Source organism: Lissotriton helveticus, chromosome 7 (assembly GCF_964261635.1).
Source record: "Lissotriton helveticus chromosome 7, aLisHel1.1, whole genome shotgun sequence".
NCBI lineage: Eukaryota > Metazoa > Chordata > Amphibia > Caudata > Salamandridae > Lissotriton > Lissotriton helveticus.
Window position 1 is genome coordinate 712075905 of NC_136068.1, and position 16922 is coordinate 712092826.

The 16922-nt window shown below is 41.5% G+C and overlaps 1 protein-coding gene across 2 annotated transcripts in view; it reads left to right on the forward strand.

Moving 5' to 3' along the window:
• Window positions 1–10816: 10816 nt before the first annotated feature.
• SFXN1 (sideroflexin 1) overlaps window positions 10817–16922 on the forward strand; it is a 219478-nt gene continuing 213372 nt past the window's right edge. The window contains exon 1 of one of the 2 annotated variants that reach the window (XM_078653032.1): window positions 10817–11048. The gene's annotated coding sequence lies outside the window, so the exon portion shown is untranslated. The remainder of the gene's footprint in view (window positions 11049–16922) is intronic. The other variant, XM_078653033.1, reaches the window with a different exon arrangement.

A 16922-nucleotide genomic window follows, 5' to 3' on the forward strand; every position in this document is an offset into this window, starting at 1 on the left:
GTTCTCCCTTTAGAGAATGCATGCCTGACATCAGACAGAAATAAGTTTCACATTATTGATCTATTATAAATTACACATTGGGATCTTTGGTTCTATTCTTGGGTTATTTGATTGGCCATCACCTTTATTTTTTTAAGCACTCTGTTTATATTTTTGGCACTGGTTCAACGTAATACACCTAGGATGGTAATCCTATATTAATACATTTGGTACCTGTTAGTTTAGCATATCATCACAATTAACAGAGCAGGTATATTAACTCCAGACTATATTGTTATTTCCTGTTTAGTAACCACTGTGACGGAGTCCTGACGAAGGCCTATGCCCAAACAAGCGTAGTTTGTCAACAAGCCGCCAGTCTCTGCACATCATTAATTTGACCAATGGTTTTAAAATACTGATTATTTGATCATAGATATCGTTGAAATGATTTTGAATGTAATAACGAATTGAAAAATATGAAAACTGTGATTTTTTGATAATTGGTTTACAGAGTGAAAAAAAAATATGTGCATTAATTGAAAAAAAGCTAAGTACATTCTGTGTTTTTTTTAGAAAAAACTGATAATGCTGGGATATATATTTTTGTATTAAAAAAAAGATAACAAAAAAAAAGAAAAAAGAAATCAAGCAAATATATCACCAGGTTATAAGCTGTTTGTATAGTAAAGTTATCATGTTGGATGTCTGAAATTGATGTGCCTGCTCTATGTGAAATCCACCGTGCCCAGGTGTCCCGTTTCCCATAGTTGTATTTTCCCTGTCAGGGTAAGTTCATCCTAGATTCAGGGGCCCTGTTCCTTTCCCAAACGGATATCTGCAGCATTAGAAACTTTTTTTAATACATGTTACGTCTCCTTTGTGACAGGATAAACATGGATTAAGCAACATAAAACCATGAAATAATCTAAATTAGCTATATTTACAAAAAAACTTAATTTAAGTGAAAAATGTGTGATACCTTTGTTTATTAAAGGATCAACGCTGTGAGTCCGATAAAGGAGTGGGATGCCACTCCAGCCATGTGATGCACTTTCAGTATTGACCCAGAAACCTGAATTGTCTTGACGTACAGTAGCATACTTTTCTGCTACGCTGGATCCAGTGGCTGCAGCATTATCTGGCTGCTTAAAAGCAGTGGCTGCTACTTGTGTGAGTCTGGAACAGAGTGAATCAATTGTGATGGGACACCCTATAAAGGTGTTTGTACCACATTCAGTTGAGATCCTTTTAACAAGGACTCGTACTCAACATTTGACCCCTAGTCGGCTGACTAAATATGAAAGAGTAATTTTGGGTTCTGAAAATGTAAGTGTGACAAGATGCACAATTATGAATCCAGCAACTTTGTTGCCTGACTCAAGGTGAAGAAGTGAAAGAAGAAGTTGATCATGATTGTTTAGATGTGACGTTTAGATGTGACAGAGATGTGTACAAAGCCTAGACCCGACCTTGTTGAAGTTCCTTTGGGAGAGTCAGACTTTGTATTTTTTGTTGATGGGTCATGTTTGAGAAGGGAGAATGGAGAAATGATGTCTGGTAATGCTGTATGACCTCTATCAGGTATCATAGAAGCTTTCTTTCTAAGAGGATTCAAGTCTGCACAAATAGCTGAATTGTACGCGTTAACGAAAGCCTGTAAAGTGAGGAAGAAATTGAGGGTAACCATATTTAGGGACAGTCAATATGGTTTGGGGATTGTGCATGACTCTGGGCAATTGTGGCTACAGAGGGGATTTCTGACTTCTTCAGGATCTCCAATAGGGAATGGCATAGATGTTAAAGAACTATTAGAAGCATTACAGTTGCCAAAAGAAATTGCAGTGGTCAAATGTGCCGCACATAAGTCAGGAAATGATTATGTGACATTGGGTAATTGGTATGCAGACCAAGTGGCACAATTTTGTGCAAGAAATATAACGTCTTTGAACAGAGGAATGGAAAAAGAAGTTACCAATTGCCAACTGATGTTTTTCTCTGCTTTTGAAACATGGGATGAAGTTAGACAGTCACAGGATGAGGCAGGCACAAAGGAAAAGGAACACTGGATCAAACCAGGTTGCACAAGTAGAGCTGACGATGGAGTATGGGTGTGTCCAGATGGTAGATCAATAATGCCAGATAGTTTGTTGTCACAAATGGCCAGGGTATATCATGGAACCAAACACGTTGGGAGGGATGCCATGATTAGACATTTCAGACAAACATGGTATAATCTATGGTTTAGGGTATTTGCAGAAAGTCTCTGCCAAAGATGTTCGACTTTCCAACTGCAAAACCCAGGGAGAAAGACAGTGGTCAGTTGGGGAAAGATTGGAAAGGCAGAAGGACCATTTACAGGATTGCAACTAGACTTCATTGAGCTGCCACCGTGCAACGTTTTGAATTATGTCCTTGTCATTGTGTGTCTGTTTTCTCGATGGGTAGAAACTTATCCCACGAGGAGGAATGACAGTCGCACAGTTGCCAAACTTCTGTTGAGAGAGCTCATTCCTCGTTTTGGATTTAATGCCACTATGGAATCAGATAGAGGACCTCGTTGTAATAATAAGCTAATTAAATTGATTTGTGAAGCTTTCAAAATAGAGCAGACATTACATTGTGCCTATCAACCAGAAGCTTCTGGAGTGGTTGAGCAGTTAAATGGCACAATAAAATCCAGGTTAGGGAAAGTGTGAGCATCCACTTCACTGAAATGGCTTGATGCTTTTCCCCTTGTATTAATGAGTCTTAGAAGCATTCCTGGATGAAGAACAGGATTAAGTCCACATGAAATCCTCATGGGAAGAGCAATAAGACAAGCATTTGTACCTGGCAAAAAATTCGTGAATATAACTGATGATCTAGTGTTGGACTATTGCAAGGGACTAGCTGATCTGGTACGTTCTGTGTCTCACTAGGTTGGAGAGGATGCAATAACAGCACAGCCAAACCAAGCTCATGATTTGTGTCCTGGAGATTGGGTCATGGTGAAGAAGCACACGAAGAACTTGTGTTTGGAACCCAGGTGGAAAGGACCACATCAATTCATATTAGTTACGACAACAGCAATAAAGTGTGGAGGCTTGCCAAGTTGGATCCATGCCAGTCATACCCAGAGAGTCCCAAGTCCACATGAATGACAAAAGCAGAAACTGGTAGAACAAAGAAAAGAGCCAGAAGCTGAAAGTTGTGAAGTCGAAGAAATCAGAGAAACAGACTCTGAAGAACGCATTAACGACAAACAACCAAGTACAAGTCAAGTAGAGTGGGCACCAGCTACTGGGACTGAAGAAACTGCTGTAAAGACCAAAGGAAAGGTTGAACTTGAAAGACCAGAACTAAACGTTGAAGAAAACCCAGAATCAACTCAGTCAGAACTGGAAGAACTCATTGCAGAAAACCAAGATCCAGCTCAGCTAGAGTTAGAAGAACGCATTGCAGAAAACTTAGATCAAATTCAATTGCAAGAAGGCAAAGAAAAATAATCCATTGTAGAAAATTCAGATCAAGTTTATTTAGGAAGAGGGAAAGAATCAATTGGAGAAAGTTCAGATCAAAGCCAGTCAGAAGAAGAAAAGAGAAGAGAAGGGAGCCCCGAACAATGACAAACAACAGAAGAATAAAGTAGGGAATTCAGTACAAAGCTAATCAAGAGAAAGAGAAAATAAAAGGACACTTGAAATAGGTGAAGAAGGTGAAAAAACAGTACAGTCAAAGAGGGTCAGAAAGGGGGATTACTGATCGAGTGGAGTGAAAAGACAGATACATTCTGAAAAGGAGAACAGAGAAAGAATTAGAGCAGGTAAAGGAGGTGTCTAGTAAGGTAGAGCAAGAGCAATCAAGAAGATCATTAAGAATGTCAAAGAGAGGAAGAGTCCCAAATATAAATTATAAGGGCCCAGAGTGGACCTATATAATACTCGAAAACTTCACAAATCTTGATCTAAATTGAGAACCAGAAATTGGCATTGCTGAGGGATCTGATGAAAGGGAGCTGAGATCACCTTAAAGAAAATACTTTTATACAAAGGGTGGATTTATTAAGAAAAGATCGAAAGGGGAAAGGAAATTGACTAAAAGCTAAAAACCTTTGAAGTGTGGGATCATATAAAGATTTCTTATTATTTTAGACAATTTTTTTTAGAACAAAATTAGATACTAAAATGGCGGAAGTACATGTGACTGAACATCCAAAATCTAGTTTACAGCAGAGATGTGTTAAATGTTGTTTGTATTACAATACTAATCTTAATGGGGTTATTATTAACAGTTGTGATACCTGTCCTAGTGGTAACTAATATTCAGAATACCACAATAACTAGTGCAAGAGTGAGTGTGGTTACTAAAAGAACTACAACTACTACGGATTTAAGATTAATGGATAAGAGCATGTATTATCATGACCAATCAGGTAGTGATTTGCCATTAAATGTGTTCACTAAACTCTTGTATCAGTAAGTAAATACAATGGATGCGAGTAATTGTTATGTTTGTATGAAACTACCCACTTCTGTCTCTGAAGGAGTGACATATCATCATCTTCCATTAACTTACGGTGTAACTTGTACTGTTATAACTAGTCTGTTTTATGTTACTGGTAAATTGCATTACTATTTTAGTAATATGGATTTAGTCTTTTCAGAAATTCCTTTTCGTAGAAATTTAAATTCTGTATTTAGTAGTAAGAATGCAGAATTTATGGGTGAAATTTTCCTAACAACGAATCCTATAGCCATAACACACATAAAAATAACCTTACTTGTCTCATGCGTGATGAAGAAAAAGATTTTTTTAATTTAGTAGAAGAAAGAAGGCAGGATTTTCAAAAGAAAGCCGCTGAACAAAAGTCACATGTACCTCCATGGGTTGCTTTAGAAGGGGACTATAAGAAAGGCGAGACTCATGCTGCACTGTCCCTAGACTGGTCAAAATTGGGGAAGTTCTGTCCACATAAACTAAAAACTGAATATAATAGTGTCTTCATTGGTACTAGCGAATGTGAACATACCTTCCTAATTATGGGGGGATGGGGACTAAAAGGAGGAACTGATCCTGTATTTCCAGGAATTTATTATGTGTGCAGTTAAAATGCCTATTATAGGTTACCGGCACGATGGTATGGCAGTTATGTTTCCATTGTATTTCCGAAGGTATACCACATCACTAAGAACAATGAAATAAGTGAAATAAGTAATGGACTAACACGAAATAAAAGAACAAGGTTTTCAGAAATAGTAGGTGACATATTTGGTGCATTGATACCGTCAGTTGGAATTGAATTGAATTTGCATATGATATGTCAATTATCAACAGTGGGTGGTCGTTTATCAACAGATACTGCTGGAGGATTCTTAATGATCAATACTGAAATGGTTGCGATCAGATCTATGATTTTACAAGATAGACTTGCCCTTGATATACTATTGGCAAAAGAGGGTGGAGTCTGTGGCATGTTGAAAGTACAACACTGCTTTACACATATCCCAGACAAAAGTAAAGGTATTGAGGGATATATCAAGAATATCACATAGATTCATAAAAATTTGACCCAACTGGAGGTTGACGGTGTTTGGGAGACTAACTAAAAGTCTTTCCACTATAGGTAGCTGGTTTTCCACTTTTGGAAGCAGTGTACTAGGGAAAATATGAATTCCCGTAATTACAATAGCATTGGTGATACTGATGATAATGACGACTTATAACTGTTGCAAGGGAAAAGTGAGAACTGGGTAAATGATTGAAATCAAAAATAGAAGGGTGGAAAGAAAGAGAAAAGAGAAGGAAATCGAGCTAGGGGAAATGAGAAACAATCTGTATTGTAAGATGAAAGAAATAAACTTAAAAGAGAAAAATAAGGAAGGTGTAGAAAACAACATAGATAGCATGATTAAATGATGAAGTTGGCACTTGGTAATGACAGGTATTTTATGTTGGCTATAAAATGCCATCAGAGGGGGGATTGGTGGAGCAAGGATTCAAGAAAACGAAACTTGCTCGGACTCAATTCCTCACTAACAAGTACTAATCTCTAGATACAGAAAAGAAGCGAAAATGAACATACACACAACATTCACATATGGGGAAGAGAGCTTTTTGCATGCTTAAATAACAAAGAATAATTTGCAGCGCAATCAAATCCTGCTTTAAACCGAAAATGCTTCTGCGCATGCGCAAACAAGAACCTACGTAAATGATCATGTGATTAAATTGTTTGAGAGGGAAACTCTTACGCATGCGCAAGAATTACTAGACTTAGGTCTTGAGGAAACGCGTGCCTAGTATATGCTCGCCTGAACTTTAAAACAAGATGTTGCTGCTAATGCTTTAGCTTAAAGAAAGAGAATTTAACATGGGATAGAGTAGGAGGTGGTGCTGAACAGTGATAATAACATATTTGAGATATTAACATAAGTTTATGATTCTTTTATTATTAGCGTACATTTGGACCGGTATACCTTGACAATGAAAGAAAATGGCGCTGAAAGAACCAATCATATTTTATAATTACCGAAGATTTGTACCTTTTGAGGGTGGGACATGCAGAAGTAAGAGAATAACTGGAGTGACTTAAGTTGAAAGGGGTGACGTTGATGCTGAGTGAGGTATGGGCGAGAGCTGCTGCTGCAAAGAAGAACAGACTGGGAAGATTCATTCCTGAAAGACAGCCTGATTAGATTGAAGATTGCGAAAGAATATCGAGGAGGGAGAGAGAGTAAGAGAGGGTTGCGCTCCAGTGCGTCGGGTTTCCAGAAAAGTTTTAGTAAGTATTATCCTATCCTGATCTATAATCTTTGTCTCCTTATTCTTAATCAGGAGACCTCCACCAGTGATTATTTTATTGAAAATTGTAAGTTATCATTGGTTAATTTGTTAATGTCACCATCAACTACTCGACTAATGGTCCACTGACCGAAGGAAGAGTTGATCTGTGAAGATTAGTTAGGAATTGACTAATCAAGATCAAAGTGAATATAAAACTTGACCCCCAGCGGAACAGCCAGGAAACTTGAATGTGTATATGGGCCCAATTTTAATTTATTGTTGACTCTGAAGTGTTAATCCATGGCCTTTTGCTGGATCACCATTGGCTTTCCAGACGTTCTCTTCTGGCCCCCTATCTCATTGTCCCAAAAAGCCCATCTCTTGGCAACTCCCATGTTATAGCTTAAACCATCTGTAACATCCATGCAACAAATTATTTCTCCTGTGAAGCACAAAGGTATGTTTGAGTAATGTCTGCCCTTCATAAATATGCATAACTATTGCTGAATGCCTAAGTGGAAAGGCCTCGAAACTTGAAAGTGATGTGAAATCACAAAGTACCACTCTCACAGGCTAAAGTAACCCTAGGTACCACGGCATTAAGTGGGCCAGGTCTTGCAGGTGCTGAGCACCAGCAGTTCTTAAAAGCAGGTGCTGAGACGGGTTGCTATCGGGCTCTCCATTTCTGCCCTCACCCTCAGGTTGGAAAAGAAAAAAACTGCAGCTGTGTCAAACCTCATAGACTTTGATATAACTTCACTGAGACTTGTTTTAGTTCTTTCACAGTCTCATCTTTTCAGAACTGAAACATTAGTTCTTTCACAGTCTCTTCTTTTCAGAACTGAAACATTTACAATATTATATACAACAAAGCCACAGTCATTGCTTATTTATTATATGTAAGGCTCCCGGTTTTCAGTTTTTATAGATAAATACAGACAGAAAATACGTGTTTTCTGTCTGCATTTATCTTTATAAGTGGATAAATACAGATAATGGTGCTTCTTTTAAGTGACTGTGCTTTTTTTCATGAATTATAGGTCAGCAGCAGAGCAGATGGACAGCATGGGAAATTAAAAAACAGGATGAAATGTCTTTAAATAACGGAATATGTTAACATATATTTATGGTATAGTGCTAATATCTACCAGTGTATGTATTGTGTAATATTTGGCAGCTTATAACTAAAACACGACAGACATCTAAGTATGAGTGCGCGTCTGTCAGTTAAATAGATATGGAAATGTACAGTTTTACAACTTCATTTGTACGAAAACACAATAAAAATATGGATAAATACAGATAAAATGGCCAAAAATAAAGAAGGACAAATACAGACGGAAATTGCTTTAAAAAAAAAATACCATAAAACCGGGAACCCTAATTATATGCAACTAAAAACCACTGACAAAACCAATAGCTATGGCTTGTTGTAGGTGTAATGTTACTTGTTGAATTATATATCCGGCTGCAATGACTGAATCAGAAAAATACTAGCGGGGCGACACACTATGCTAACCAAGCACAGATGTTTAGTTTAGATATGTTTAAGCTACGCCCTAAATTACATCGGGAACGCACCTTTGAGAGAACGCCCCCTCCCTCAGTGTTTCCATCCCCAGTCCTGTCAAGTATCACGCAACAGGCGTGACTCCCACGCATTTCAGTGTGGTATTCCGCAACACCGCACTGAAATACATTGTCACGCATTTTTAAAGGTATTCTGAAACTTGCCTATGGCAGGGTGCTGCGCGCGCGACGGCGCCTGTGACACCTGTGCCGAGGCTCGTTACGTGAGGACGTCCTGTATTGCTCGCTTGACTCCAGAGGAATTTGGAGGCTGGCTGGTTTTGCGTAAATCTGGGCACCACGCTGCCTGTGTGGCGTGGGGTGCGTGCGCTCCTCCCTCTGGCTTGCGGCTCGTTACGTGACTTTCTGTATCAGTGCTCACTTGAACAATTCGGAGTTGTTAGTTGGAGGCTGCCTGATTCTACGAAAATCTGGGCGCAGCTAAGCCTGCAGTGTTCACACAGGGAGATGAGTGGCACACCAGCCGTACATTTAAAATCATTCACTGACCCCGGTTCGAGGGGCCCTGGAGACAGAGTCGGCAGCGCCGCGGGGACTTCAATGGACTCTGAGTGGCGGGCGGGAAACTAGAATTCCTGTGGCTTACGGCCGGACTCGAGCCTGCCGCAAATTGAAGTAAGTGGCTGAACTTGCTTCTGTGAAGGATTGTGCGTGTGAATTTAAATTTTTCCGTACAGTCTCTGTACTTTTAGGATTGCATAATTATGTTTGGTCGTGGTCTATTAAAACCGTTACTTTCCTGCATAACAGAACACTACGTATAAAGTTTAATTACTTGCCATGATCAAGTTCACGTTGTGGCACATGCAGTCACTTTGGTTACAGACTGCGGCGGCCCACCAACCTCGCCTGTATTCATGTCAGGGATTATGAGCTACTAACACAGTTTTCCTCTTTAACATACACGACCGGGTGGCAGCTACTGACTACAGGTGGAACTGCCTGTTCTTGCGCTGCTGAAAAGAAAATTGTGCAGCCCTAATAGTAAGGAGACTGTCGTATTTCTGCCCTGTGAAACATTCTTATCCAGTGATTGCCAAGGGGAAGGGCATTTCATGGAAGAGACGAGTCAGTCTTGAGCTGAAATAAAGGGCGCATAACCCAACTAGCCATTGAACAGGAAGTGCTCATCTGTAGGCGACCACTGCAGATTTGTATTTGACTGAATATTACATTTTAGTGAATAAAAGATGCACTTTTTGTTTTCCCCGGCTAAAAGGGTTTCTTTAATCGGTTATTTTTTCATGTTTGAAGCAGCCCTTTAATAATACATCATAAGGCTGTGCTCATTTTAACATGCCTGACAGCCACATTATTAACCCCTTATCATCCGAGGCAAGTTATCACGTTAAAATTGTGACTTTATTTTATGTGCTGTCTGTATTGATACGTATCTAGTGTTGCTGTTAGATTTCTAGTACTTTGACAGACCGACATCAACTGTGCGCCAGAAACAAAAAATAATGAGACAGTTTGCAAATGGTTGTTTGCTTTTAAACAGCGGGGTCACCAGTGCTGTTAGTTATTACCACCTCCTTCTTTTTTCCTTTTTCGGCGGATACCTGATTTTGTACATGGTGGCAGAGGCTTTGGCCTACCGTTGCTTTCATTGCAGATAGCTGTTAGTTTCTGTGGTGAGTGGAGCTTCGCTCATGGAAGCTGGCACCGGGTTGCTACGAGTTGATCAGCTGTGGTGTTGTCCACATCAGAGCAGCCAGGATGATGTGAAGGAGTATGGCGGTCCTTTGTGTTTGTGGCAGCACTTCCATGTTGGAATCCACGGGTTGCGCTGTTTGGGGCGTGCTGTGCGAAAAGCAGGGCTCTCATGTGGATAGAAGCAAAAAGGGTGATTGGCCCACTTGGGCATACATTTATTGTTGTTGCTATTAATTCTGAGACTGCTTTTTATAGGTAGACAAGTTATTTCTGCCTATTGGAAAGGTTACCCTGCGTCCTGTGTGGTTTGTGCGAGAAATTAGCACAATTACATTGCTTGATTTTGCTCATGAGAAAGTGTCACTCATAGTTATTGAAATGTCACTCATAATTACACTGAAATTATGAAAATGTCACACATAGCAATCTGAAACCTTGGCAGCTATGCATGCCCCTAAAGCCATCCTAGGTACCCTAACCTATGATACGATCCCTTGACATAGGCTTTAACCCAACGCTCAGAAGCTCATTTGTTCCTGGTAAGCATGCTGCCTGAACCCGAGAGCTCCATTAGTAAAACAGAGGGGCAGTGACCCGCAAGAATGACGGCAACCCCCCTGAGGCGCGGCCTTATGAGCAGAGCGCACCACGTAGCAGAGTGGGGGCCAATTCCCGAGATTATTAAATCGGTAAACTACGTTATGAGGTGACCGACCGCACCACCGGACAAAAGCTAGCCTATGCCTTCCGGATCAGGTGGGAGGTCTTTTCCGGTGCAGCCGCAAGGGCGTACTCTTCCGGTGAAGCAGAAGGGGCGGGTTTCTCTGGGTATGGGCGGGCCTTCGTGATCGGGGCGGGGCTTCTTAACTATCCAATCACTGAGATTTATGTGAAGTACTACCACAAAGACCTTCCTATTGCTGCCGCTCTGACTGTCATTCAGTTTTAAACCAGCTTTCTTACGTCCTCACATTTTTTTCCGCATATTGCACTTGGCTTGAGTTGGCAGCCACGTAGGAGCAATCGGATGTTGGAGATCTTCTGCTGGGAGACAGGAGGTAAGGTCAGCGTTTGGGAGCCCCCACGCCTGTTTGGGGAAGGGAGGGGACTGTCAGGGAGGCAAACGCCCCCCACGGATTCATTGCCTTGATAGATAAGCTTCGCGCTAATGAGCTATTGATAAAATGCTCTCTGCTTTGGAGCATCTCCTGTTTCCTCGTGTTACCAGTAAAGAGCAAGAGGTCCTCCTTTTCACAACCAGTCTCGACTGGCAGACGATCTGCCATTTGCACCCATGGACCGTGCTTGCACATTGCATGCTGTCAAAATGAAACGCGTTGTACAATCCATTGTCTGCTTATTTTTTTGTGACTGTAAAGGTGCAAAATCTTGAAAGCTCGCGTGAGAACGGGGTATTGGTTTTCATGCGCTTGTTCATTCGCCGCAAGGTTGGTGCACGTGTGTGTTTGTGTGCGGGGGTATTGCACTCTACTGTAAAACCAGCTGGTTGCAGAATGATGAAATCTTCCTCTAAGTTACGCCAAAGATGGCTGCTTAGTGAAGGGGCACCTGCCAAGAGCAAGCTTTGTAAGGGTTATCCTTGCCATTATGACTAATGCATTTTTTTTATCGGGCTTTTTCTCTACTTCTGCTCTGATTAAACGTTGTGCTGATGTAAGCATTTTTCTTATTCTGTAGAAGTGGTCACAGAAAGTGCTTATCTGTGCAAGAAGGGCACCATAGCACACGTATAATGCTCTTCTGTATTACTTTCTTTGATCAGATTACGGAGCTGGAATGTTAAATGCTTGCAGATGGGGCCAAGTTTGTCGAAAACCTAGCCAAGAATGTGCATGTGTCCCTAACAGGTTAAATGTTTGACTTTAGTCTGCCCTTTGTTAATAACAATTCCAAATACAAAAAAATCAAAAATGACATTAGTTTACACCTAAGTATATACATCAGTCCAAAAATTGTATTTGCTATTGTGTTTATGTATATTTTTGGGCAGCCTGAATTATTCAAAATTCAGTAGTTCCATGATGACGCACCTTGCTGTAAATAATTATTTTAATTTCCTCTTTTTATGACTGATCGCCCATTTATTGACGGCGATTTTGCAGGCAATCTGTGGCTTTGTTAAAAAATAACAATCTGGAATTCTATAATGTGTGCAAGGTAACCACTTTTAATTCTGGGTCTTGGGGCCTGATTACGATGATGGTTGGACCGCCCATCAATGGTGGTCCCACTGACATCCCAGTAAAGAATACCCCTCCCACTTTAGGATGGCGGACGGATGGTCGAGGTGTGGAAAGCCTACAATGGCGGCAGAGTCTACCAGGCGCAGCCATAGGCATTACGATGTTCCTTTCATGGTGGGCACCTGCCATAAAACCGCTGACAGGAAGGGACATTGGGGGCCCCTTGCTCACCACCCTTACCCCATGGCCCCCAGACGCGGGGCCTGGTGGGCACCTATGATGCCCCCTCCATATCCCTACACCATGTGGCAGGCACCACATGGAACCTGCCATGTAGTACAGGGATATGTACAGTGTCCCTATTTTGCATTGCGGCAGGTGCTGCAGGCAGCAGCACCCGCCACAATGCAAAACATAGGCATTGCGACTGCTGTGATGACAGTCACATCGTAATGCCTACTGCGCAACTGCCAACAGCCTGTCGTGTGATCCTGATGAGGTCTGCTCACCATCCTAATTAGGCTCTTAGTTCCTGAATTCCTTTGAAGGATTGGCAACTTTTCGTACACACACTCGTACTACGCACTGGATCATGTCTAGTTGCTAGGTGTCATTTACACAGTGGGTTAGATGCTTGTGAAGGCTGCTGTTTTTAGAGGGCAGAAACTAAATTAGCGATAGTGGTGCCGGCCTCCCACACTGCAGTCCACTGCCCCTTCAAACCTGCCTGTGAGCCAGTAACTTATAAGTGAACTTCTGCTTTCCTTAGCATGACTATTCTGTTTAGATTGTGTTCTTTGTGAGTTGTGGAAATGAGTGCCAAGTTTAGAGACCCATTGTACTGATCCAAATCCGTACTTTGGTAAATTGTGACTGGTGCGTTCACATGGTTTAAATTGTGTTCATTATAAATTATAGGCATGGACATTAAGCTCATGGACCCAAGGTGCTTAAGCCCAACAATAGTTCGTGTTGAGAGGATGGAGCAGCAGTTCATGACTAAATAAGTGGAAGGTGAGCTGTTGAAGGCCAAAGAAGTGATGCTCCCAGTGTTCTGAGACCACTGCAAATGTGTCAAAGAAACCATTTTATGTCCAGCAAGCAAACTTTTAACCACAGTGTCTACTTTCTGAAAGTATGTGTTAAGTTGGTGTTAAATAAGTATTTTGCACAGCTAAAAGAGTACTAGTGAAGACATACAAGGATGCAGTTGAAGCCATCTCTCACTCTTATTAATGTATTATTACAAATATTAATTATCACAACCACCAGATTTACTCAGTGAAAGATTATCCTTTGTGCCTACTATCTAGGATCTTTTTATTTTAACATGTAGTTATGAATCGTTTATATCACATTCAGGAAACTACCTTTTTAGGTCTCACCTGAGCCAGCGCATGCGCTGCTCTGCGAGACATTTAGGAGTGGAGTTTTAAAAGTGTTACCACAGCTTTGTGCGGCATACAGTGAGCGGTTACGCGCACTAGACACAAGCAGAGGCACCATATGGCTTTCCTCTCGCTTGGCCAAGCGTGCGTGCCTCGCTTCAATGCCCTTCCCCCACCACAGAGCGTATCTCGTAGCTTGTTTTTTTAATCTTTGAGCACAAGGCTCACGTGCTTGTCGGTACTTCGCCTCAGTTACAGCCAGCGGTCGGGTGCGCTTCACTTCCTCATACTGAAAGTAAAGCTCTCAGGACTCACCCTCAAGTCACTCCTGAACAGCGATCGCCTCCTCCCTCATCACTTCTATCGCTGCGTGCCTTGTAGTGCTTCTCTGGCAGCTCGTTCTTTATTTTTATTAACGCTGAGCGCGGACGCCAACAAAGCAGAAGTATTTTAACTCCCAATAGGAACACGTTCTGTTCTCGGTTATTGGCTGCTCCGAATCCAGCACCACATGATCTCGGCCGGTCAGGTGATTTCACAAGACCCGGCAACTCAGAGGAAGGGAAGCATTTGAGCGAGGCTGGTGTTTGGGGTGCATCGGACTGCGACTTCCCTGCACTACACTACCATGAGCCCGACGCGGGTCCTGTGGGCAGTGGGCTTGACGTGTTGCATGGGTGAGTTATGTTTTTCAGTGCATTTCGCGAGTTTTTCTAGGGTTTGTTCTAGTGAGGATCGGTGGCTCAGGATACCTGCGACAGTACAAAAACCCAATGGAATATCATTTTCTCTAGGAGTGTGTCACTAAAGTTGATACTGACTTTATTTAAATAATTTTACTTTCTATTATTTTGCGTGCCTGACAACTTCTGATGAGTTTGTCTCACAGACAAGCTGCAAAAACAACAGTTGATGGACAGAATGCAGAACAATGTCATACATTCACCCCAGGACAGAGATCCGGGCCTAAATCCATCGTTTTTTTGCTCACCATGCCATTCCAGTTTGAACCCAGCCATATGCAAATCAGTCTTGACCCTGTGCCCCATGGGAACAGACCAGCCTAAACTGCCAAGCCAGGTCCTCCCTGGACTGGAAACAAGCATCCTAGGACTGGTTTCGGGCTTTCAGCCCTCATCAGCCAGGATAGCTTGATTCCAGTGGCATGGAGAGCACGGGACTCAGGTCTTAGCATACCCATCCCACTCAAGGTGACAAATGCAAAAAAACAGTTGATGGACAGAATGCAGAACAATGTCATACATTCACCCCAGTACAGAGATCTGGGCCTAAATCCATCGTTTTTTTACTCACCATGCCATTCCAGTTTGAACCCAGCCTTATGCAAATCAGTCTTGACCCTGTTCCCATGGGAACAGTCCAGCCCAAACTGCCAAGCCAGGTCCTCCCTGGACTGGAAACAAGCATCCTAGGACAAGCTAGACAAGCTGCCATGAACGGGACGAACCATGCAATCGCCCCCCCCCCCACACTTTTTTTCTTTTTTTTGTTTTGTATACCAATCTCTATATTTTTTTTTGTTTTTTTTTTTCCTTCGAATATATGGACTTTCCTCCCCTGGCGTCGCCCACCTTTTAGTATTTTATCTTTTTTAACATGCCATAAATTAAACCAGCATTGGCATAGCCAATAAGTCTCGCCTTTGGGACCTTATAAGTGATTAGCCATTCAGCACATTATCAGACTAACTAATGCGTCCCAAACGTAATAAATACTGTGTATTCTGTGTAGATTGTCATTGCATTTATATAGCGCTTACTACCTCTGCTGGCACGTAAGATCTCATGCTGTTACAGACTGACAACCCCTGGACTAAACTGTAAAACCATGTGTATAACACATACTACTCCTATGTAGGATGCAAAAGCATTCACTCTCATAGATAGCAAGCTGCATGTGTGTAAAAGTGGCCAACATTAGCGCTCCACTTTGCGTATGCTTAAGTTCCAACAAAGCTTTGAAAGTTGACTCTCAGATTTTAAAACATTGGTATCAGTAAGAGATTGTGGAACTGTGTTATAAAGTACTCTGATGAATAAAGCTAGCCCACTGTGAGTTTCAAATGTCTTTGTGTAATTCGCTGTGCAACGCCTAAATAAAACAAGCATTGGGATAGCCAGTAGGTCTCAACTTTGGGACCCTATAAGTGTTTAGCCATGCAACACTTGATGTTCTTGCACCAAGGATATTGTGCTGGAAAACTAAACACTTATAAGGTCCCAAAGGCGAGACCTATTGGCTATGCCAATGCTTGTTTAATTTATTTTTAGCACTCATGGGGAGTGCCTGTGTGTTCTTGTTCTCTTCCCCTCTCCCCTGTGTGCTGCTTCCCCATTCACACTCCTGTCTTTTTCACAATCCTTTGTCTTCCTGGTTCCCTGATTATCTGTTGCTTCCCCCACCCATCTCCACCCGCTCTGCTTTTGTTTTTATATATCAGCACCCATTCTTTTGCTCTTTCGTCTCTCCCTGCTTGCTGCTGCTCATCAGCTCCTTAACATGGTCCCTTCATGCCTTCTGCTCCTCCATCCCCCTGTTTGTAAACAATGTTTTCATTTTTTTGATTTTGCTTAAAAGTTTTTCGAAGGGCTTGGCAGCTGCAACTTGGAGCCGGGCTGCTCCTTTATTTGTACATTTTACGACCTTTTAGTTCTCTTGACCTGTGTGTGATTTCATTGTGTCTGATTGCGTGCACGTCTAACTAGAAATAAGAGCATTTAGTGTAGGGGACGGTGGGCCAAAACTTAACTTTGCCAATATTTTCCCTTTCCATTACATGTGCCAGTAAGAGATTTATATATATATTTCCTATAATGTGCATTAAAATAATATTTCTATACTTCCTAAGTGCACCTGTGTGCTAGGATGTACTTGTATTCTATTTAATTCATATATGCAGTGGACAGTTTTTTATATACTTATTTGTTTCAAGCATATGGGGGCTGTATGTATGCAGCGACCTTCTTTGGTTTGTGCTGTAATAATATAACGAAAGTGTAACCACCCTATTAGCCTCCCATGTCCAGATCTTTTGGCTTTGTCAATGTTTTTATTTTATGTATAAATATTTTTTTAGTAACTTGTTCCTTTCTTTTCTGGTTCAAGTGATGAAAGCTTCGGTGCCTGCCATTGGTTAGCTGTTGCTCTACAATATTAATAACTGAGTTGCTTGCTCATTTCTTTCAATGATAAAGAGAGCATAGCTATTGCAGGAGCTTTTGTGTTATGCATATTGGTCAGGCTATCCCATGTACAACATATTGCCTGAGTCTTTACTGTGACGGCTCATATGATCTGGGCTCACCAATAATTTAGGTTG